The 22,334-nt window shown below is 42.4% G+C and overlaps 1 protein-coding gene across 3 annotated transcripts in view; it reads left to right on the top strand.

Annotated features, from left to right (window-relative positions):
- The window catches only part of DNASE1 (deoxyribonuclease 1), a 57,832-nt gene that overhangs the window by 3,781 nt on the left and 31,717 nt on the right, over positions 1-22,334 (top strand). The window contains exons 1-2 of one of the 3 annotated variants that reach the window (XM_047837636.1): positions 5,548-5,568; positions 6,999-7,026. The exons of 1 other annotated variant lie outside the window; for it this stretch is intronic. The gene's annotated coding sequence lies outside the window, so the exon portion shown is untranslated. Of the gene's footprint in view, positions 1-5,511; positions 5,569-6,998; positions 7,027-22,334 lie in introns of those variants that run through there. One more of the 3 variants, XM_047837635.1, reaches the window with a different exon arrangement.

Genomic DNA, 22,334 nt, shown 5'->3' with positions numbered 1-22,334 from the left:
CGGTTGACACAGGAAATGTCTTCGGATTCAGCGTCGCAGGGCGCGTCGGCCCGCCGGGGCGGGAGAGCCCCCTGCCCGAAGTAGCGAGCGGGCTGAGGCCGGGAGGTGGTGGCGAGCGCCGCTCACCCCTCTGGCCTGGTTGGTGCCAGAGATCGGGGGGCCGGAAGATGTGCAGCCTGAGGGGTTCCCGCGTGCTGAAGTTGGAGGAGCGCATGTTTCGCGGTAGTGCTTGGAGCTCCAACCCGGCCTGGGTCCTCGGGAGACGTCCTCCTGCACGTGAGGAAGGATGTGGAGAGGCAAGACTGGAGGCAGTGAGACCAATTAGGAGAATGTAATGTAGATGAGAAATGAGGGCGCCCGCATTGGGAGTTGGAGTGGAAAGAATGGAGAAATACTCAGAAGTTTGATTCGTTAAGATTTGTAGGTTTCTAGCCCGAGCGTCTGAGTGGAATGTGGTTCCGTTTACCGAGGTTATGAACACGGGGGAAGGAGTAGCTTTGAAGGGAAGAGAATATTTAGTTGGGGTTTAGAGATATAACGTACGTACCGTAAAAATCACCCTTTTACTTACTTCTTTGAAAGTTTGTTTATTTGAGAGAGCGCGAGCGAGAGGGGAGGGGCAGACAGAGGAGAGAGAATCCCAAGCAGGCTGCGCTCTGTCTGGGGAGCCCCACACCGGGCTGTATCTCAGAAACCGTGAGATTATGACCTGAGCTAAAATCAAGAGTCAGACGCTTAACCGAGCCATCCGGTTGTCCCCAAAATTCACCCTTTTAAATTGTACAATTCAGTGGTTTTTCACATACTCACAAGGTTGTGCCAATCACCGCTAATTCCAGAACCTTTTTTAACCCCAAACGGAAATCTCTCTACTGATTAGCGGTTAGTCCCCATTCTCTCTTTCCCCAGCCCCACCAATCAGCCCCTTGACCCCGGGAAACCACTCTTCGTGTGGATTTGCCTATTCTTTTCATTTTATATGAATGGTATTGTGCAGTATGTGGCATTTTCTGTCTGGCTTTTACTTAACATATGTTTTTTAAGGTCTATCCATGTCATAGCATGAATTGATTCTTCATTTCTTTTAGTGGCTGAATAATATTCCCTTGTATGGATAGTCCACATTTTGTGTATCCATTTATCAGTTAATGAACTTTTTGGCTGTTTCCACTTTTCAGCTGTTATGAATAATGCTGCTGTGAACACTGTTGTACATGTTTTGTGTTTTTAGTTCTCTTGGGTATATACCTAAGATGATGATTGTTGGGCCATACTGCATTTAGTTCGGAGTGTTGAGTTTCAAATGCTAAAAGGACTCCCAAGAGCTTTTTCTGTATGGTTTTTGGAAACCTCAGTTGCTTTGTAATATGGTTTCCAGTTGGATCAGACCGGTAAACACCAAAGAGGAGTGGCAGCAAAGAGTCATGGTTAGGGTGGAATGTCTTATTTGTACTGGAGGGATTTTAATTTGTAGAGGTGACTGGGTGACAACACAGGCCAATGCCATTGGAAGAATGTATTACCTTTCCAGAGAGAAGACAGTTTGCCATGCCACATGGTGCCACAGCGAAGGTTTTGGTCAGGAGGCAGAGCAGGAGACAGAGGAGAGCTTAGATCAGAGCCTTTATTCCTTGAGAAAGGCAAGGCAGGGCAGAGTAAACAGTGTAGGAGTGGCTGGTGTGAATAATCCTGGTGGGCTTTGGGCTATAGGGGTGGCCTCTAGTTGCCTGGTACCTGGCCCTGGCATGATTTAGGGCAGGGGACATACTGGCCACGTCTGTGAGCATTAAAGGAGTTGATTGCTCTGCATGTGAGAGGCAGCTCCGAAGTAATTTGATTATCATCTTCAGAAATTAGATAGCCCTGGGAAGGGCAGTGTCTCCCTACCAGCAAAGTTTTTAAGATGTCACAACATCGTAAAATACAGACAATTAAAAAAAAAACGTGATGAATTCACATCGCTGGAATGGTATGAAGGACAGTTGTAAACATGGTGCTTATTTTTCTCTAGTTAGACTGCAGGTGCAGGGCCTGAGTTGAGTTTAGGACGTAAATCTCTTAGAGGCCCCTGGGGAGGAAAACCCACCCCCTGCCCTCCCAAAAATCTGGCCATATTGTCTTTTAAGCAAGATTGCTTAGTGTAGTTTAGAGAAAGAAGTGTTCTTTAAACCTTAGATTCTCAACTGAATTACCTGTGGAATGTGTTAAGCTGGAAGTGGTTGGATACCACCCTTCAATCTGCTGAATGAATGTTGGGCAGGATTTCCAACCTATAGCTTTTGAAAGTGTCACAGGTGGTTTTGATGATCTCTAGATTAGAGACTGGTGGTCACTGTATTTAATTGCTACTTAATGTACCTACAGAGCAAATCCTGCGGGCTAAATATAGACGAGATGCCAAAAGATGGGTGAGAGGTTATTGGGATTTAGAGTTAGGTATAATTTCTCGTTGCAAGGAACAAAGTTCTGTGCCACGTTTTTCCTTGGCTTAATTAAGATAAACCATGGGAGCTCCCTTGACCAGGACCCTAATGTGATTTCTCTCCAGCAGAAGCTCTGAGGTTCACACTGTTCTACTGGAATTAAGCAGGAGTTGCCCAAGTGACTAAGCTGAGGGACAATGTCCAGAGACAGTGTTATTACATCCATGTTATTTCATTGGGAATACTACATGTTAATTGCCAGGATTGTGGCAGAACTGCACTATCAACACACTCAAGCCAGGGACCTGAAGGAATATTTAACGTATTAAAAGGTTAGGGTTGTCCTTACGTATGATAAACCCTACAGAGTTTATCAGAAAGAGAAAATGGATGCAGAACTGTGGAAAATTTTAAATGCGGTGTAAGAAGTGTTATTCCAAGTAGAGACTCTGTTTTCAAAGCCTTTAGGAGTAGATCATTTTTAGGTCCAGGGGAAATAGGCAAAAGTTGAATATGCTGATTATCACTTCCTTACTCACCTGGAATATTTCCTTTTTGGAAACTTTGGGCATCTTCCGCTGAGTTAATGTTTGAAACAGTTCTGTAGAAGAAGTGAAGGGTCCTTGTCCCAGGTCTGTGGTTTGGTTATAAATCACAAAACCAAAACCTACCCAGCTCCCTGTCATTTATTTTGGCAGGAGTTGGGGAGAGAGCAGATTGAACAAGGGAAGAATTGTCTTCTCAGTTCTTTGGTCATATAAACTTTTATTTGTTGTATAATCCTGTTTCCTGCACTGCTGAAATTGTTGAAATCAAAGGGAATGAATGTTTCTCATTTCAGAGTGCACAGGTCATTCTGGGTTATGCTGTGCTTCTCCCTGTCTACCACTGCTACCTTTTGTGTGATGTAGTTCTATTAATTTTGTTAGATGTGTTTACGGGGAGATTTCGTGTAGATGTTCTGGCCTCAACTGCAAGACAGCATTTTCCCTAATAAAGTGGTTAGTGTGGCATTTGTAATTTTGCTGTTAAAATTAAGTCATCTTCCACTTATATTAAGATGGCAGTACTCCCCCAAGTGATCTGTAGATTCACTATAATCCTTGTTAAAATCCTAATAGCCCTTTTTTTTTTTTTTTTTTTGCAGAAATGGAAAAACTGATCTTAAAATTCATGTTTAATTGCAAGGAACCCTAAATAGGCAAAACAATCTTGAAAAAGAACGAAGTTGGAAGATGCACACTTGTGATTTCAGAACTTACTACAAAGCTACAATAATCAAGATGGCACTACTGGCATAAGACTACACTTTTAGTGCGGTGGAATAGAGTTGAGAGTCCAGATATAAACCCACGCATTCATGGGAAATTTTTTTTTTTTTATGTTTGTGTATTTTGAGAGTGGGGGGAGATGGAGACAGAGAATCCCAAGCAGGCTCTGTGCTATCAGCACAGAGCCTGATGCGGGGCTCAATCTCATGAATTGTGAGATCATGACCTGAGCCAAAATCAAGAGTTGGACCCTGAACCAACTGAGCCACCCAGGTGCCCTTTGGGCAGTTGGTTGTTTTTTGTGGTTTTTTTTGTTAATTTTTTTTTTTTTTTGATGTTTATTTTTGAGACAGAGAGAGACAGAGCATGAACGGGGGAGGGTCAGAGAGAGGGAGACACAGAATCTGAAACAGGCTCCAGGCTCTGAGCTGTCAGCACAGAGCCCGACGCGGTGCTCAAACTCACGGACCGTGAGATCATGACCCGAGCCGAAGTCGGCCGCTTAACTGACTGAGCCACCCAGGTGCCCTTTGGGCAGTTGGTTTTTGACAAGAATGCCAAGACCAGTCATGGTGGAAAGAATAATCTTTTGAATGAATGGTGCTGGGACAACAGACTATCCATATGGAAAAAATGAAGCTGGACCCTTTATATCATATAAAAAAATTAATTCAAAATGGATTAAAGACCTAAATGTGAGAGCAAATCTATGAAACTCTTAGAAGAAAACAAATCTTCATGACCTGGATATGACAGTGGATTCTAGCTATGACAACAAAAGCACGAGCAAGGAACAAAAGAAAAGAATTGGACTTAATAAAAATTTAGTATGTTTGTGCATCAAAGGACACTATCAAGGGATGGGAAAGACAGCCCACAGAATGGGAGAAAATATTTTTAAGTTGTGTCTGACAAGGGTGTGTAATCCACCATATACAAAGAACTCTCACAACTCGGCAACAAAAAGACAAAACCCAATTTGAAAATGGGCAAAAGACTTGGGGAGCCTGAGTGGCTCAGGCGGTTGGGCGTCCGACCGGCTCAGGTCATGATTTCACTGCTCATGAGTTCGAGCCCCATGTTAGGCTCTGCTGACAGCTCAGAGCCTGGAGCCTGCTTTGGATTCTCTGTGTGTGTCTCTCTCTTTTCCCCTTCCTTACTGGCACTCTGTCTCTCTCTCTCTCGCTCTCAAAAATATTAAAAAAATTTTTTTAAATGGGCAAAAAACTTGAGTAGACATTTTTCCAAAGATGTACAAATGGCCAACAAGCACGTGAAAAGATGCTCAACATTAGTCATTAAAGAAATGCATATCAAAAACTATAGTGATATACAACCTCACCTCCCTGCCAGGACAGCCAGAAAAAGAAAATTCCCAAACCCCCCAAAAAACCCAGAAAATAAGTATTGGTGGGGATGTGGAGAAATTGGTAATCTCATACATTGCTAGAGGTCCATAATGATGCAGCTGCTGTGTTAAACAGTTTGTTGTTTCCTCAACAGGTTAAACCTAGAATTACTGTATGACTTAGTGATTCTGTTCTTAGGTATTTGTCATAAGAATTGAAAAAAAATTGTCGGAACAAAAACTTATGTTCACGATAGCCAAAAGACAGAAACAACCCAAATGCCCATCAGTGGATGAGTGGGTAAATAAAACATGGTATAGTTGCGTGATTCATACAGTGGAATACGTGTTACAATATATGTTTGCTTATTTATTTATTTTTTTATTTTAGAGCACGAGCTGGGGAGAGAGAGGGAGAGAGAAAATCTTAAGTGCAGAGCCTGAAGCAGGGCTCAATCCCATGACCCTGGGATCATGATCTGAGCCAAAATCAAGAGTCGGATGTTCAGTCGACTGAGCCACCCAGGTGCCCCAGTGTTTGCTTATTTAATGATTATACTAATGGATCTTTCATTCTTTTAAAGTTTGCCAGTTCTTTGATGCAACCAGAATCCGTTCTCCCTTCTTAGGAGAAAACTCATGACTGATGACTGGTTCTTCAATTTAAACAATTTATTGTGGAACATTGTATATCAAAGAACATAAGTGGTATCAAGAGTATCAATAAGATTGTCGATAAACGGAAGTGGACCTCTCATCCAGCCTAAGAAATAGAGCATTATCTTTAGTGTTTTTAAATTCTTATTTCCTTTTACTGCCCCACTTAGTATTTTATTGAGTCACCAGATTGATTCTAAATATAAGGATATTCATGAGGATAGCTTTCCCTTCAGCAAATTTAATGTCCTATTTGTCATGTCATATTCATTTACTCATCATTTATCACATTATTTACTTACATTCATTTAATGGGGTAAAAGCATTTCAGAGATTGAAAAGCTCCATATGGGTAGTAAAAGAAGTTTTTAATTTGGAACCTGAACTTGGCCCCAAATAAATGCTGAACTTTACCTCTGGGAAGAAAAGAACATTTATGAGTTATGTCCTAGGCACCTTCTTTGGCCTTTTCCATCCATTATCTCCCTTAATCCTCCGAACAACCCTATGAGATAAATATTATTGTAACAATTTATAAATGAGGAAATTGGCTCATGGTAAATAATTTGCCCAAGGTCACAAAACTAACAGAGCAGATCCAGGACTTAGCTCATATCTGTCTAAATGCAAACTGATTGGGGCTCTTGGGTGGCTCAGTTAAGCATCTGATTCTTGGTTTTGGCTCAGGTGATGATCTTGTAGTTCATAGGATTGACCCTGGCGACAGAGCTTTATCAGGTTAGGATTTAATCCTTTGGCAAGACTCTAGATAGTGTTGTATCCGCTTATTGGGAGGCATACAGTGTCTGGTTTTTAGCCTTTAAAAAAATGTTTTTAATGCTTATTTATTTGTTTTGAGAGGGAGAGAGAATCCCAAGCAGGCCCCATGATTCACTCCACAGCCCAGAGCCTGCTTGGGATTCTCTCTCTCCCTCTCTGCCCCTCATCCGCTTGCATGTGTGCTTGGTCTCTCTCTCTGTCTCTCTCTCTTTTTTTTTTTAATGTTTTAAAAATGTTTATTCATTTCTGAGAGAGAGAGAGAGAGCGCACAAGCAGAGGAGGAGCAGAGACAGAGAGAGGGAGACATAGAATTCGAAGCAGGCTCCATGCTCTGAGCTGTCAGCACATAGCCAGACATGGGGCTCGAACTCACGAACCGTGAGATTATGACCTGAGCCGAAGTCGGAAGCTTAACTGACTGAGCCACCCAGGCGCACCTCCCCTTTCTCTCTCAAACAAACTTAAAAAAAAAAAAAAATGCAAACTGACCACCTTACCAAATTATCTTCCTTCCCCAAGTTCCTGGGAACCTGGAGTTTACATTTTGGTAATTGGCTATGATTACATCTTTTCTTTTTTTTTTTTAATTTTTTTTTTTCAACGTTTATTTATTTTTGGGACAGAGAGAGACAGAGCATGAACGGGAGAGGGGCAGAGAGAGAGGGAGACACAGAATCGTAAACAGGCTCCAGGCTCTGAGCCATCAGCCCAGAGCCTGACGCGGGGCTCGAACTCCCGGACCGCGAGATCGTGACCTGGCTGAAGTCGGACGCTTAACCGACTGCGCCACCCAGGCGCCCCTGATTACATCTTTTCTAACCTTAATAGGAACTTCTAGTCCATTGACCCCATTGCCTTCTCTTATCCACATATTTATGCAGCTTGTAGGCCATTATGCCTGGAATATTCTTTTTTTTTTCAACGTTTATTTATTTTTGGGACAGAGAGAGACAGAGCATGAACGGGAGAGGGGCAGAGAGAGAGGGAGACACAGAATCGGAAACAGGCTCCAGGCTCTGAGCCATCAGCCCAGAGCCCGACGCGGGGCTCGAACTCACGGACCGCGAGATCGTGACCTGGCTGAAGTCGGACGCTTAACCGACTGCGCCACCCAGGCTCCCCACGCCTGGAATATTCTGAGCAGTATTCCATCTTAGCCCCCTTAGTTTATTCTTGTCCATTAAAAAAAATCATTGTGCCTTTTAAGTCTCTTAATCTACATGTTTCCCCTCTCAGTGCCTTTATTTTCCTTATAATATATCTGCTGAAGGACATCAGCAGGTTGATTTGTAGAGTTTTCCAGTTTTGATTGTGCTTATTTTTATATATATATTTGCATTGCAGTTCAACATGTTTCTCTGTCCTTTATACTTCCTGTAAACGTATAGCTGGATCCAGAGGCTTTTTTTTTTAAAGCCATTTAAAAAAAAGTTTTTAATGCTTATTTATTTGTTTTGAGAGGGAGAGAGAATCCCAAGCAGGCTCCATGTTCTGTACCGAACCCAATTCAGGGCTCCATCTCACAAACTGTGAGATCATAACCTTACCTGAAGTCAAGAGTCGGATGCTTAACCAAATGAGCCATCCAGGCACCCCTCATTTTTGGCCTTTTTATTTTTTTATTTCTATTTATTGATTTTTTTTTTAATGTTTATTTTTGAGAGAGACAGAGAGCGAGCAGGAGAGGAGCAGAAAGAGGAAGACATAGAATCCAAAGCAGGCTTCAGGCTCTGAGCTGTCAGCACAGAGCGTGATACGGGTCTCAGACTCATGAACTGTCAAATCATGACCTCAGCCAAAGTCAGACACTTAATCAACTGAGCCACCTAGGCACCCCTGGCCTTTTTATTTTTTATTTTTATTTATTTGTATTTGTATTAAAAATTTTTTTTGACCTTTATTTTTTGAGAACGAGAGAGACAGAGCATGAACGGGGGAGGGTCAGAGAGAGAGAGGGAGACACAGAATCCAAAACAGGCTCCAGGGTCTGAGCTATCGGCACAGAGCCCGACGTGGGGCTCAAACTCACAGACTGTGAGATCACAACCTGAACCGACTGAACCACCCAGGCGCCCCACCCCTGGCCTTTTTAAAAAGAACAGCCATTGGTGCTCAGTGGCTACATCTATCATTTCATTGGAGATTGCATGATTAGTGATACTCTAATTACAATTTTGTTTTCATGTATTAGTTGGAATAATTTTATAAGGACAGACTTCCCCTTACCTACTGGTTGGTTTATCCGAGGTGTAGTTCATATAGGAAGGGCTGAATAAACATTTGATTCCTTGCTTTATCTAGTTTTCAAAGTAATGAATTGGCTCTCCTTCGCCATCAGAGGATGGCCATTTAGTTTTCTTCTAAAACATTATCGACTCCTGGATTTATGTTGATTGTCTTCAATTCATTGAAATGACTGTTCTTTTTTTATGTGTAAAAAACATTTACATATAAATGTTCATTTTTGAGAGAGAGAGAGAGAGAGCATAGTGAAGGAGGGACAGAGTAGTTGGGGGGAGGACAGAAGATCCCAAGCAGGCTCTGTGCTGACAACAGCAAGCCTGATGCAGGGCTCAGACTCACCGTGAGATCCTGACCTTAGCTGAAGTCTGATACTCAACCAACTGAGCCACCCAGGCGCCTCTGAAATTACTCTTCTAAATGAAGTGCAATTTATCGTATCTTTGGCCAGTGAGAGCCTCTAACTTAGCTCCTGAGCTCTTTGACACAATCCTGGTGGCCACTGAGAGCTTCCTTGATATCTGGTGTGGGAGAAGCAAAATTTTACCTCTACCCTGGGCTGGAGAACTAAATTGATGTAAGACAGATCAGCAGGAGAATATCGTACATGTTTTTATAAGTGTTACATGACACGAGAGCCTTCATCAGAAATGAAGACCTAAATAAATGATGAAACTTAACTTGCTTTTCTGTTAGGTTGAACAAAGAGGCTGTTATGAAAAAGTGACTGTGTGGTGAGGCTAAAGGGAGATGAGAATTGCTTTTAACAAGGTCTGTTTATAGAATGCTTGATGATAAGAATGTTACTCTCCTGGTAATGGGAGGACATCTCTCATACGGGAATTTCATCTCCTTTTAAGAAAAGGAAGGTTGGAGTGTTTTTCTTGTATTTGCCGTTTTCAGGTGACTTTAACTCAAAATAGTATGCCAAGGTGGCTTATTTTGGGGTGGCACATTCTGAACTCCTCCACTGGTCTGTCAAGATGTCTTGGGCTCATCTTCTACATTTCCTGCGTCCAGACTTGGAATCAGCAATTTCTCCAGGAAATCTTAGTTTATTTTAGTGGAAAATGCTATTTCAGGATCACAATCTTGGTACTAAGGAATGCTTTTGGTACCAGGGTGGCCATTTTTTCTAGGCCTTTTCAGTGATCAGAGCTAGGAAGTATTTATGTTTCAGATAAAATATTGTGAGTTCATACTATTTCTATTTAAGTTCAGAACTGTGGGGTTTTTACTTAACTTCTATGCGGCATAGGCCTCTCCTTTCTTCCATATTAAGATTCCTTTCTTCCCTATTAAGAATTCTGACTTCGAAGGATTTTTCCAGAATTACTTTTCTAGAAGTAATAATTTGTTTCATCCCATATTACACATATAGCAGTCACATATATATACATATATATGTGGATATGCATGTGTATATGTAAGTATGCTGCCACATCTGGTTATGATTATTGAAAACATTAAAATCTTTTGCACAAGCCATCTCCAGTCTCCTCTCACTTTTTTTTTTTTTTTTTACAATGTACTATATCTACATTGTCAGATCATGTATGTAGCCATTTCATACTATCGTCTCTTCCTTTTAGTCTTCATTTAATCTTCTATGAGGAACTACATTTAATTACAGATTCCTTAGGTCACTGTCTTCTAGTTCCTCTAGCTCATTCTTTTTTTTTTTTTCATTCATTCTTTTTTTGCAAAAAGCTTTTTTTTTTTTTTTTTTTTTTTTATTTGTGGGGGAGAGGTGCAGAGAGGGAGAGAGAGAGATGTGGGGCTTGATCTCACGATCTATGAGATCATGACCTGAGCTGAAATCTGAGAGGCTAACTGACTAAGCCACCCAGGCACCCCACGAAGAGCTGTTTTTATTAAAGCACGGGGACGGGGCAGGGCATGTGGGTGGAAAGACCTGCCCCTAGTACATCCTTTATTTAGGACTCCTGAGAACAGTATTCCCTGAGTTCTTGCATGTGAACAGCACTGTCAGACACTATGTATTTGAAGGTCATATTAGCTGGGCAGGAAATCTTGAATCACTTTTTTCCCCCTGCGGTGCTTAGTGCCTCTGTTTTCTTCTGGCACAAAGTGTTGCTGTCAAAAAGTCTGATGAGGGGTGCCTGGGTGGCTCAGTCAGTTGAGCGTCCGACTTCAGCTCAAGTCATGATCTCACGATTGATGAGTTCGAGCCCTGCGTCTGGCTCTGTGCTGACAGCTCAGAGCCTGGAGTTTGCTTCGGTTTCTGTGTTTCCCTCTCTCTCTGCTCCTCCCCTGCTCATGCTCTGCTTCTCTCTGTCTCAAAAATAAATATTTCAAAACATTTTTTTAAAAATCTGATGAAAAAATTTAAAAAAATACACGTATAGGTAATTTTGCTGTTAAATCACATGCTCAGTTTTAGTGTTTATTATTTATTCTAGTTTTAGCTTTGTTTTTCATGTCCAGAAACAGTTACTGGTATGCTGTGTCTTCGCCTGTCTTCAACACTTGTCACTGTCTCTCCGATTGTTTCCTCTTCCATTTTCCCTGTGTCAAAGTCTTTCTTTTTTTGCTTACTGTTCCTCTTAGAGTCGCTTTTATTGTGTTTACCCTTATATTCCTTCTACTTTAGTGTTTATTTCTGAAATGACTGCCTTTGATTTCTAATTCTTTTTTTTTTAATATATGAAATTTATTGTCAAATTGGTTTCCATAAAACACCCAGTGCTTGATTTCTAATTCTTAAATTGTCTCCTCATTTCTGAATTTTTAAAGTTCTGAGTTGTGACGTTCTTTCATGTCTTGTATGATTTTAAACTTGTTTTGAAACAGTGCGTTACCACTTTGATCTGTTTTTTGAGCATTTCTTCCTGGAGGACTTTTACTATTTGTAGAGATATTTTCTTCTCTTCATTTTCTTTTTTCATATAGTAACGTAGGGTATTTCACGTCGTGAGACTTGATTATTTTTTGGTGAATTTCGTTTTCCTGAACTTGTAGAGGGAGGCTTGTTTCAGATTGCTCTTGCATCTTTTCGGAGCCCCTCTTCTGCTGTGTTTGTCCAGGTGTTAAATACAGTGACTTGCTTTCTGAGATTTCCTGGCTCTGTGTACTTGTCCCACTTTTATCCTTCCCTTTCTTTTCTTCTTTTTTGCAGTCTCTTTCCCACACACTTTTACTCCACTGTGAGCCGTCTCTTAGTGTGGGGCCCTTCTTGGACAGAAGCCCTGGTCGGTCAGTTTTGAGGATTCAGAGGCTAGACCCCTTTAGGTCTTCCACTGGCCCCTTGCACTCCTTGTTATTGGAATAGGAAGAATCCTTCCCACGTGTAGCACCATTCTCAAAAATAGCTCACTGTGCTTTCAAATGGGTACCTGTTGTGTGGATTTTTCATTACTTCAGGTCTGTCTCCCCTGTTACTTCCCTCTACTTTCTCTCACGTAGGCACTATATACCTACCTGTACTGTACCCCCTGTATTGTAGGTGTGCAAAATAAATTGCCTGCCTTTTAGGGCCTTGCGGATATTTTGTCACCTGGTTTTGCTGTAAATGTTATTTCAGGAGATGGGTCTTTGAGATCTAGTTGCTCTCTGTTACGTGGGGATTTGGGAAGATGCAGAATTTATGCTGCCACTACCACGACCGCCATCTTCAGAGCACGTGTATTGATCTTTTCATACATTCCTAGTTCAAGTTGCGCATACAATTTTTGAAAGAATGTTTTGCGTCTGTGTTCACTTAGGTTGGCCTTTGGTTTTTATTTTGTGTTACCAGTAGTGTTTATTTTGGGGTTATAATTACTTTGTAATGATTTGTATGGTTTTCTATTATGTCTACACTATGGGTCAGTTCATATAAAGTGAGAATAATCTGTTCCTTGACACTTTGATAGAACTTTCTCATTAAAACCTTCTGTTTTAGGGTAGATCTTCAGTAACTTTTTTGCTTTTGCTATATAATAATTGTCTGATTAGCCTTTCCGAACCTCATTGAAACAACTAACATTCACCTCCACCAGCCAGTAATTGGATTCGCTGTCTATATTCAGATCCTCTAACACTGCTCCTTCATCCTCCAGAGTGAAATCTGATTCTCTTTACACAGTCTGCTGACAGGATTCTTGTAGAATTTTTTTTTCAGTTTTTTATTTTTTAATGTTTACTTACTTTTGAGAGACACAGACAGAATGCGAGTGGGTTAGGGGCAGAGAGGGAGGGAGACACAGATCTGAATCAGGATCCAGGCTCTGAGCTGTCAGCACAGAGCCTGACGCGGGGCTTGAACTCACGAGCTGTGAGATCATGACCTGAGCTGAAGTCAGACGCTCAACTGACTGAGCCACCCAGGCGCCCCTAGATTTTTTTTTAATTTGGGTTTATTTATTTTGAGAGAGAGAGGGCAAGCAGTGGAGGGGCAGAGAGATTGAGAGAGAGAGAGAATCCCAACAAGGCTCTGTGCTGTCAGCACAGAGCCCTACGTGGTACGTGATCCTTTGAACCGTGGGTATCATGACCTGAGCCAAAATGAGTAGTCGGATGCTTAACCAACCAACTGTGCCACCCAGGCGCCCCTGCTCACAAGATTCTTATTGGTACTTTATGTTCACCTCTGTCAAACACTGTTTTTGCCTTTTCCCCAAATACGTTTAATTTTGATCTTACGTAACAGAAATGATTAATGGTTTTATTTTTCTAACTACATGTCTTAGGGGAGAGTAGAACTTTGTACAGAGTGTGGCATCTTCCACAGTTTATTGTTTCATAAATACTTGGGGTGGTGATATGAAGTGATGGGAGGGGGGGTGGCAGCAGGACAGGGAATTGGTTACCCAGTGACCTCCTGCTTGGCGGTCCTCAAGCGGAGCCTCCCGCTGCTGCCCCTTTGTGAGTGTGCTGAGTGGCTATGTACCTGGGCTGGCTGGGAGCGGGCCCAAGGTAGTTCCAGGCCTAATTCTACCCTCAGTGTGTGTAGGTGGCTCTTAGGTGTGGGTGTGTTCCTTTTGTGCTGTTACAAATAACACCGCAGTGAACTTGGTTCTGTCTGCCTCCTTGTTTACATGGGCCAGTGGAATTGTCACCTACTTGTGGTCTGTTGCCCACGTCCTCAGAGAGCAGAGCTGGAGGACCGGGAGGCTCTTCTGCTCCTAGCCTTGCTGCTTGAAAGGGACCTGGTGGTGAGTCATGATGGGGAGTGATGATACTCAAAAGTGGAAGGGTGTGAGCCTAGTCCTGCTGAGGATTTGGTATTTGTGACAAGCTTAACTCAACTAATTCAGGGCCTATTGATGCAGCTTGTTTGAATTTGGAGACACTTCAGTATTCTCAACTCCCCAGACGTTCTGATACCCAGAGGTAGAGATCAGGAATCTCCTCTGTAACTTCCCCACCCCAATACTCAGGGCAGTTGGACCCTCCTGAGAAGAAATGTCTCTGTATCCTGGTATCCTGAAGTAGTGAAATGAATTTTCACCATTGATGTCTTTTGTAAGATTCTCCACTTGTGCCCCCTGAGATGTCTGGAACTGTGGTCAAAAACCAGTCATCTGCCATTGAGGAGTATGGCTAGGTGTCCCTTACAAGATTATACAGTAGGTGGTTGCAACTATTTTTGTGACACTTGTTGGCCTAAGTAAGGTCCCTATTCAGTGTAACATAGAGGGATGCCTGGGTTGCCCAGTCGGTTAGGCATCCAACTTCACCTCAGGTCATGATGTCATAGTTTGTGAGTTCATGCCCTGTATCAGGCTCTGCTGACAGCTCGGAGTCTGGAGCCTGTTTCGGATTCTGTGTTTCCCTCTCTTTCTCTTTGCCTCTCCCCTTCTCGTGCTTAGTCTCTCTCTGTCTCTCAAAAATAAATAAAAGTTAAAAAAAAATTTTTTAAGTGTAACATAGAAAAGAAAAGGAAAGGATAGATGAGAAAGGAAACAAAGGAGCCCCCCAAAGAGGTGTGATTTGGGAGTAATCGAGTGCCATTGTCAGGGGTGGCTTCGGCTGTTCCTCAGTGGTACCTGGGCCACAGGAAGCCATCCTGGATGTCGTACTCTTCACCTCAAAGTCCTGCTCTGAGCATTTGTTCCCTTAAATGACAACAAGGCTAAACATGCCTGTTAATGGAATTTGCCAGGTGAAAAGTCATCAGGCTAATTACAGCGCCCTTTGATCAAAGAAGGCTCTTGTGCCAAAGCTGTTCCTTTGGTTTACCCACGTCTCCTGTTCGTGCTCAGAGAGTCTCTAGGTGGCCCTTAGGCACACAGAACAGGGTAGGGGTAAATGAATAGTCAAAATGCTTTCGCTATTTGGATATTAAGTTCTTGGATCGAGAATATTTTTGGCAACAAATGGTTTAAGGAAAGGAGTGTGTTTCTGTGTGTGTGTGTGTTCTGGCCAGCATGTATTCATTGAACTCTTATATTTGTGAAAAGGTTGAGTGCTGTGGCTTATGGAACTAAAACAAAGCAGGTTTTGTGTTGAATTTTTGCTGTTTGTACTTTATGATAAACTTGTGTAGAACTATTTAGCATAGAAATCAGCTGAAGGTTAGCTAGATCCAGGTCTTCCCCAGGCCAGCCATTTCCCACAGGTCCTAAGAAAGCTTTAACTCAGTCTCCCAGTAAACGTGATCTTTAATATCAGTACTACCATAGGCCTACTTACATGAGGTAGTTGAATATTCCCAGCACCACAAGTCTTACGCCATATTGTAGTGTGATCTTGGGTGCAGTTCAGTTTCATTACAGAAAAAATCAGTATAAATTACAGAGGTGTTGGCTTTGTCGTCCCAACAGAATTGACCCTTGCCTGTATACCAGGTCGTGTTATGGGCAGGCCATTATAATTGACCCTGACTTGGTTATTCTTTTTTTTTTTTTAATTTTTTTTTTTTAACGTTTATTTATTTCTGAGACAGAGAGAGACAGAGCATGAACAGGGGAGGGGCAGAGAGAGAGGGAGACACAGAATCCGAAACAGGCCCCAGGCTCTGAGCTGTCAGCCCAGAGCCCGACGCGGGGCTCCAACTCACGGACCGTGAGATCATGACCTGAGCCGAAGTCGGACGCTCAACCGACCAAGCCACCCAGGCACCTCGGTTATTCTTTGATCCAAGTTAATTGGGAACAAAACCAGCTATCCCATGTCAGCTTATAGGCTTGTAGTGATACTGGTCGATACTGTGTGTTGTGTAACAGGGCTCACCTCCCTCTATAGGGAGCACACAAACGGTATATACAATAGTTCTTGTACCTGCTAGCAGTGCTACGGGGTATGGCTTATTCTGACCCATTCTGGGATGAAGGTGGCACAGTGCGTTGATACAAATTACAGGTGCCCCTGGAGAACTTCCATGGGTTTGGAGGGTCACACAGTTCCCGTAGGTGTGCCCCGGAGCCTCAGCAGCCAGGATGGAAAGCCATTGTTCTGTGGCCGCTTAGCCTCCATCTGTATTAAGATAGTTGAGAGTCTCTGTTGGGTCAGAATGCCAGGCCTTTCCCAGTGCTGGTCCTTGCATTATTTCACATTATTTGCTGGGTTGGCCTGACCTATTTCAATAAAACCTCCTCTTTCCAGGCTGACTCCCCTCCTTTACTTGCCTCCTGCAGAAAACTTTCTCTCATCTGCTTACTGTAGTTAATTGTTTTTCTCTCATTGCTGCTCCTCACTGAAAGTGAGTTCAGCTTGTCCCATGATGCCTGGACCTGGATGGGCACCTATCTCCTGTCAGGCCCATTTCTGTCTTGTGGGCCATTGTTGTTTAGGTCACCAGGCATGTTGTTACCACTGTGTACCAGTGACATGAGCGCAGTTAGGATGCATAAATTGTTCCATAAACTAATCCTATTAAATTCTGGCTCCATTGATGGAATAGTTTCTGAAGTCAGTATTTCACATTTCTTCTGACCCCAGGACAGATCCTCCCCACTTGTGTTATTTCCTTGTTGTCTCTTATAAACTAGCTTGCCTGTGGTTTAGGCTTTTTTTTTTTTCTTTGTATTTTTTTAAGTTTTATTTATTTTGAGTGTGTGTGAGAGAACACACGGGGGAAAGGCAGAGAGAGGGAGAGACGGAGAATCCCAAGCAGGCTCCACGCTGTCAGCACAGAGTCCAATGGGGGGCTCCATCTCACGAACCTCAAGATCACGACCTGAACTGAGATCAAGAGACGGATGCTCAACTGACTGAGCCACCCAGGCGCCACCCCCACGGGCTGCCTTTCATCACAACCTCCACTGTTCTTGAGAGCCCCTTTGGGCTTGAACTTCTTCACCCACTGATGCCGATGATGTCAATTCCTGAGAAGGAATTTAGGAGCTGATGCTTTTTGGCCTGTTTGTACCCTAGGTAAAAATCTCTAAGCCAGGACTATCGAGCTGGGTAGGCCACTGGTAAGCTGTTCTTTAAGTGACATCCCCCATCTCAGTGTAGGGCAGTGGGGGCAGGGATGCAGCAGCCGGAGGTCCCATCAGGGTCTCGTGGCATGGATCTCCTACATCACAGGCCAAGATGAGGATGATCAGGGCCCCAGAACTCTTAAAACATCCTGCCCAAGATAGAGTCTCCCTTCCATGAGTTGGGGGCTTGGCAGAAGGGAGCCCCTCTCAACTGCATTCATCTGAGACTTAGCCTCAGGACCAGGCTGCTGGGGCCTGAATGAGAAACTCTGAGGTCTTGTTCTGGGGCAGAAAGCCCTCTGGCTTGGTGCTGTGTTCTTGATGAGAGTGGTCTGGAGAGGGAGTAAGGTCTCCACTTGGTGAGCTGGGTTGGGGGAGGAAGGGAGCAGTCTTGGTTCCAACACCACAAACTGGTGGTATTTGAAACAAATGGATGTTTCTTAGCTGCTGTTCACCCTCAGGACCATTTCCAGACACCTTAGAGGGTTGTTTTTATGGTTTTCTTCAGTTTTACTGGGGAGCAGGTCAGCATAAGTCTTCATGTTGTCATGCCAGAAGTCAATCTTACCTACTTTTAGTTTTGAAAAATTAATAAGCTATATTTTTTAGAGCAGATTTAGGTTTATAGAGAAATTGACCTGAAAGTAGGGTTTCCACCTATCCGCTCATTCTCCCCTACCATACTTTCCCCTAATTTTGACATCCCACGTTCGTGTGCTACTACTACGTTAGTTACAGTGGATGAGCCGGTATTGGTGAATTGTTAATTAACTAAGTCCATGGTTTATGTTAGGGTTCACCCTGCTGTTACACATTCTCTGGGTTTTGACAAATATATAATGATAGGTATCCATCATTACAGTATCCTACAGAATACTTGACAATGCCCTAAAAAAAACCAGAGCCCTAAAAATCTCCTGTGCTCTACCTGTTCATCCTTCCCTCCTTCCTTGAGCCACTGGCAACCACCCATCTTTTTATTATTTCTATAGAACCCAGATACATAGTTGGGATTGTGTAGTGTGTAGCCATTTCACATTAGCTTCTTTCACTTAGTAATGCACGTTTAAGTTTCCTGAATTCATCTGTTTCTGTCTCCAACATTGCTGGCAGCACTTTGCCCTGTGTCCTCCCCTCTCTTAAGGTTCCAAAAAGAATTGATTTTAAGTCAGCTTTTTACTGCTTGGTAGGATGGGGTGGCAACTTCCAAGCTCCTTAAATGTGGAACTGGAAACCAGAGATCCCATTGCCTAGTATACATTGGACCCCTTTATCTGTGGGGGATACATTTCAAGACCCCCAGTGGGTGTCTGAAACCACATATAGTACTGAACCCCTACATATGCTATGTTTTTTCCTATATAGACATACCTATGATAAAATTTAATTTATAAATTAGACAAGTAAGAGAGTAACAGCAACAATACAACAAGTATAATAGTATACTGTAATAAAAGTTACTTGAATGTGATCTCTCTCAAAATATCTTATTGTACTGTTACCCTTCCTGTGATAACGTGAGGTCATAAAATGCCTGTGAGGTGACATGAAGTGAGGTGAGTCACATAGGCAATGTAACGTAGTGTTAGACCTCTGACACATTGTCAGAAGGAAGATCGTCTACTTCCAGGTGACAAGCAACTGAAACCCCAGAAAACGAAACCATGCATAAGGGGACTCCCGTTATCAGAAAACAGTTGACATGTGTATAGTCACCTTGTATCCTCCAACCTTGTTGTAGCCATTTGTTTATTCTAGGAGGGGTTTTTTGTTGTTGATTCTTTGGGATTTTGTATATAGACAATTATGTAATATATATACAAAGACTGCTTTATTTCTTCCTTCTTAATCTGTATAACTTTTGTCTCCTGTTTTTTTTTTTTTTTTCTTTTTTGGTCATGTTAGCTAGGACTTCAGTACATTGATGCATAGGAGTTGTGAGAGTAGACATCCTTGCCTTGTTCCTGATTTTAGTAGTAAAGCATCTAGTGTTGGTGTGCCTGGGTGGCTCAGTTGGTTGAGCATTGGCTCTTGATTTCGGCTCAGGTCACGGTCTCACAGTTTGTGGGATGAAACCCCACTTCGGGCTCTTTGCTGGTGGCATGGAGCCTGCTTGGGATTCTCTCCCTGCCCCTCCCCTTCTCTTTCACTCATTCACATGCTCTTTCTCTTTCTCTCTCAGAGTGAATAAACATTAAAAGAAAAAGCATCCGGAGTCTTACCGTTAAGTATGCTGTTCACTGTATTTTTTGTTGTGATAAAATATACATAATATAAAAATGACCATTGTAACCATTTTTAAGGTGTATAATTCAGTAGTATTAAATGCATTTATACTGTTGTGTAACCATCACCACTATCCACACACTGCCCATCTCTAGAAGTTTTCATCATTAGCAGCTGAAAAACCATACCCTTTAAACAAGAACTCCCCATTTTCCCCTCCCCAGTTCCTGGCAACCACCATTCTACTTGCCGTCTCTGAATTTGACTGTTCTAGGTACCCTCTATACGTAGAGTCATGCAAATAGTTGTCTTTTTGTGTCAGGTTTTTTTCGCTTAGCATCATGCCTGCAAAGCTCATCCATGTTGTAGTAGGTGTTAAAATTGCCTGCCCTTTTAAGGCAGAATAACACTCCGTTGTATGTATTTTGCGTACCCATGCATCTGTCAGTGAAAATTTGGGTTGCTTTCACATTTTGGCTCTTGGGAATAATGCTTCTGTGAACAGGGGTGTACAACCATCTGAGTGTCTGCTTTCACTTCTTTGAGTCCATACCTAGAAGTGCAGTGACTGGATCATATGCTAACTCTAGGTTTAATTTTGTGAGGAACCTCCATACTGTTTTCCACTTGTGGCTGTGCCACTTTGCGTTCCTGTCAGCAGTGCAGAGGGTTCCAGTTTCTCCACATACTCATAAACACTTACAATTTTCTGGTTTTTTTAAATAATACTCAGATTCTAACAGATGCATAGTGGTAGCTCATAGTTTCTTTTTCTTTTTTGATTATATTCGTATTTTACCACCATTGTTCTCAGAGCACAGAACAGAATGGACAGCAAAGTGTAAGACCTGAAACAGGAGACCAGTCAGGAGCTGAACGTCATGTTCCCAAGTTTTGTTTGTTTGTTTGTTTGTTTTACATCCAAGTTAGTTAGCATATAGTGCAACAGTGATTTCAGATTCCTTAATGCCCTTTACCCATTTAGCCCATCCCCCCTCTCACAACCCCTCCAGTAACCCTCTGTTCTCCATATTTAAGAGTCTCTTAGGTTTTGTCCCCCTCCCTGTTTTTTATTTTTGCTTCCCTTCCCTTGTGTTCATCTGTTTTGTCTCTTAAAGTCCTCATAGGAGTGAAGTCATATGATATTTGTCTTTCTCTGACTAATTTCACTTAGCATAATACCCTCTAGTTCCATCCCCGTCGTTGCAAATGGCAAGATTTCATTCTTTAAAAAAAAAATTTTTTTTTTACATTTATTCATTTTCGAAAGAGACAGAGCACAAGTGGGGGAGGGGCAGAGAGAGAGGGAGACAGAATCCGAGGCAGGCTCCAGGCTCTGAGCTGTCAGCACAGAGCCCGACGCGGGGCCCGAACTCAAAAACCGCGAGATCATGACCTGAGCCAAAGTCGGACGTTTAACCGACTGAGCCATCCAGGCGCCCCGTGAGATTTCATTCTTTTGATTGCCGAGTAATGCTCCATTGTATATATATATATATATATATACACCCCATCTTCTTTATCCATTCATCCATCAATGGACATTTGGGCTCTTTCCATACTTTGGCTATTGTTGATAGTGCTGCTATAAATATTGGGGTGCATGTGCCCCTTCAAAACAGCACACCTGTATCCCATGGGTAAATGCCTAGTAGTGCCACTGCTGGGTCGTAGGGTAGTTCTGTTTTTAGTTTTTTGAGGAACCTCCATACTGTTTTCCCGAGTGGCTACACCAGCTTGCATTCCCACCAACATTGCAAAAGAGATCCTCTTTCTCCGCATCCGTGCCAACATCTGTTTTTGCCTGAGTTGTTAATGTTAATTCTGACAGGTGTGAGGCGGTATCTCATTGTGGTTTTGATTTGTATTTCTCTGATGATGAGTGATGTGGAGCATTTTTTCATGTGTCAGTTGGCCATCTGGATGTCTTCTTTGGAGAAGTGTCTATTCATGTCTTTTACCCATTTCTTCACTGGATTGTTTGTTTTTTGGGTGTTGAGTTTGATAAGTGCTTTACAGATTTTGTATACTAACCCTTTATCTGATATGTCATTTGCAAATATCTTCTCCCATCCCATCAGTTGCCTTTTAGTTTTGCTGATTGTTTCCTTCACTGTGCAGAAGCTTTTTATTTTGATGAGGTCCCAGTAGTTCATTTTTGCTTTTGTTTCCCTTGCCTCTGGAGATGTGTTGAGTTAGAAGTTGCTGCAGCCAAGGTCAAAGAGGTTTTTGCCTGCTTTCTCCTCAAGGATTTTGATGGCTTCCTGTCTTACATTTAGGTCTTTCATCCATTTTGAGGTAAGAAAGTGGTCCAGGTTCATTCTTCTGCATGTCGCTGTCCAGTTTTCCCAGCACCACTTGCTGAAGAGACTGTTCCATTGGATATTCTTTCCTGCTTTGTCAAAGATTAGTTGGCCATATGTTTGTGGGTCCATTTCTGGGTTCTCTGTTCTGTTCCATTGATCTGAGTGTCTGTTTTTGTGCCAGTACCATACTGTCTTGATGATGACAGCTTTGTTATAGAGCTTGAAGTCCAGGATTGTGATGCCTCCTGCTTTGGTTTTCTTTTTCAAGACTGCTTTGGCTATTCAGGGTCTTTTCTGGTTCCATACAAATTTTAGAATTGTTTGTTCTAGCTCTGTGAAGAATGCTGGTGGTATTTTGATAGGGAATGCATTGAACATGGAGATTGCTTTGGGTAGTATTGACATTTTAACAATATTTGTTCTTCCTACCCAGGAGCATGGAATATTTTTCCACTTTTGTGTCTTCTTCAATGTCTTTCATAAGCTTTGGATAATTTTCAGTGTATAGATTTTTCACCTCTTTGGTTAGATTTATTCCTGGGTATTTTATGTTTTTTGATGCATCATAATAGTTTTGATTTGCATTTCCTTACTGACTAATTATGGTGAGAATTTTTTATATGCTTATTGGCCATTTGCCTGCCTTTGTAGAAATACCTATTCAAGTTCTTTCCCATTTTTTGATTGGGTTGTTTGCTTTTGTTGTTGAGTTG

Source organism: Prionailurus viverrinus, chromosome E3 (genome assembly GCF_022837055.1).
Source record: "Prionailurus viverrinus isolate Anna chromosome E3, UM_Priviv_1.0, whole genome shotgun sequence".
Classification (NCBI taxonomy): domain Eukaryota; kingdom Metazoa; phylum Chordata; class Mammalia; order Carnivora; family Felidae; genus Prionailurus; species Prionailurus viverrinus.
Note: the sequence above shows the minus strand (reverse complement) of the source record. Positions and strands in the feature narration are given on the sequence as shown.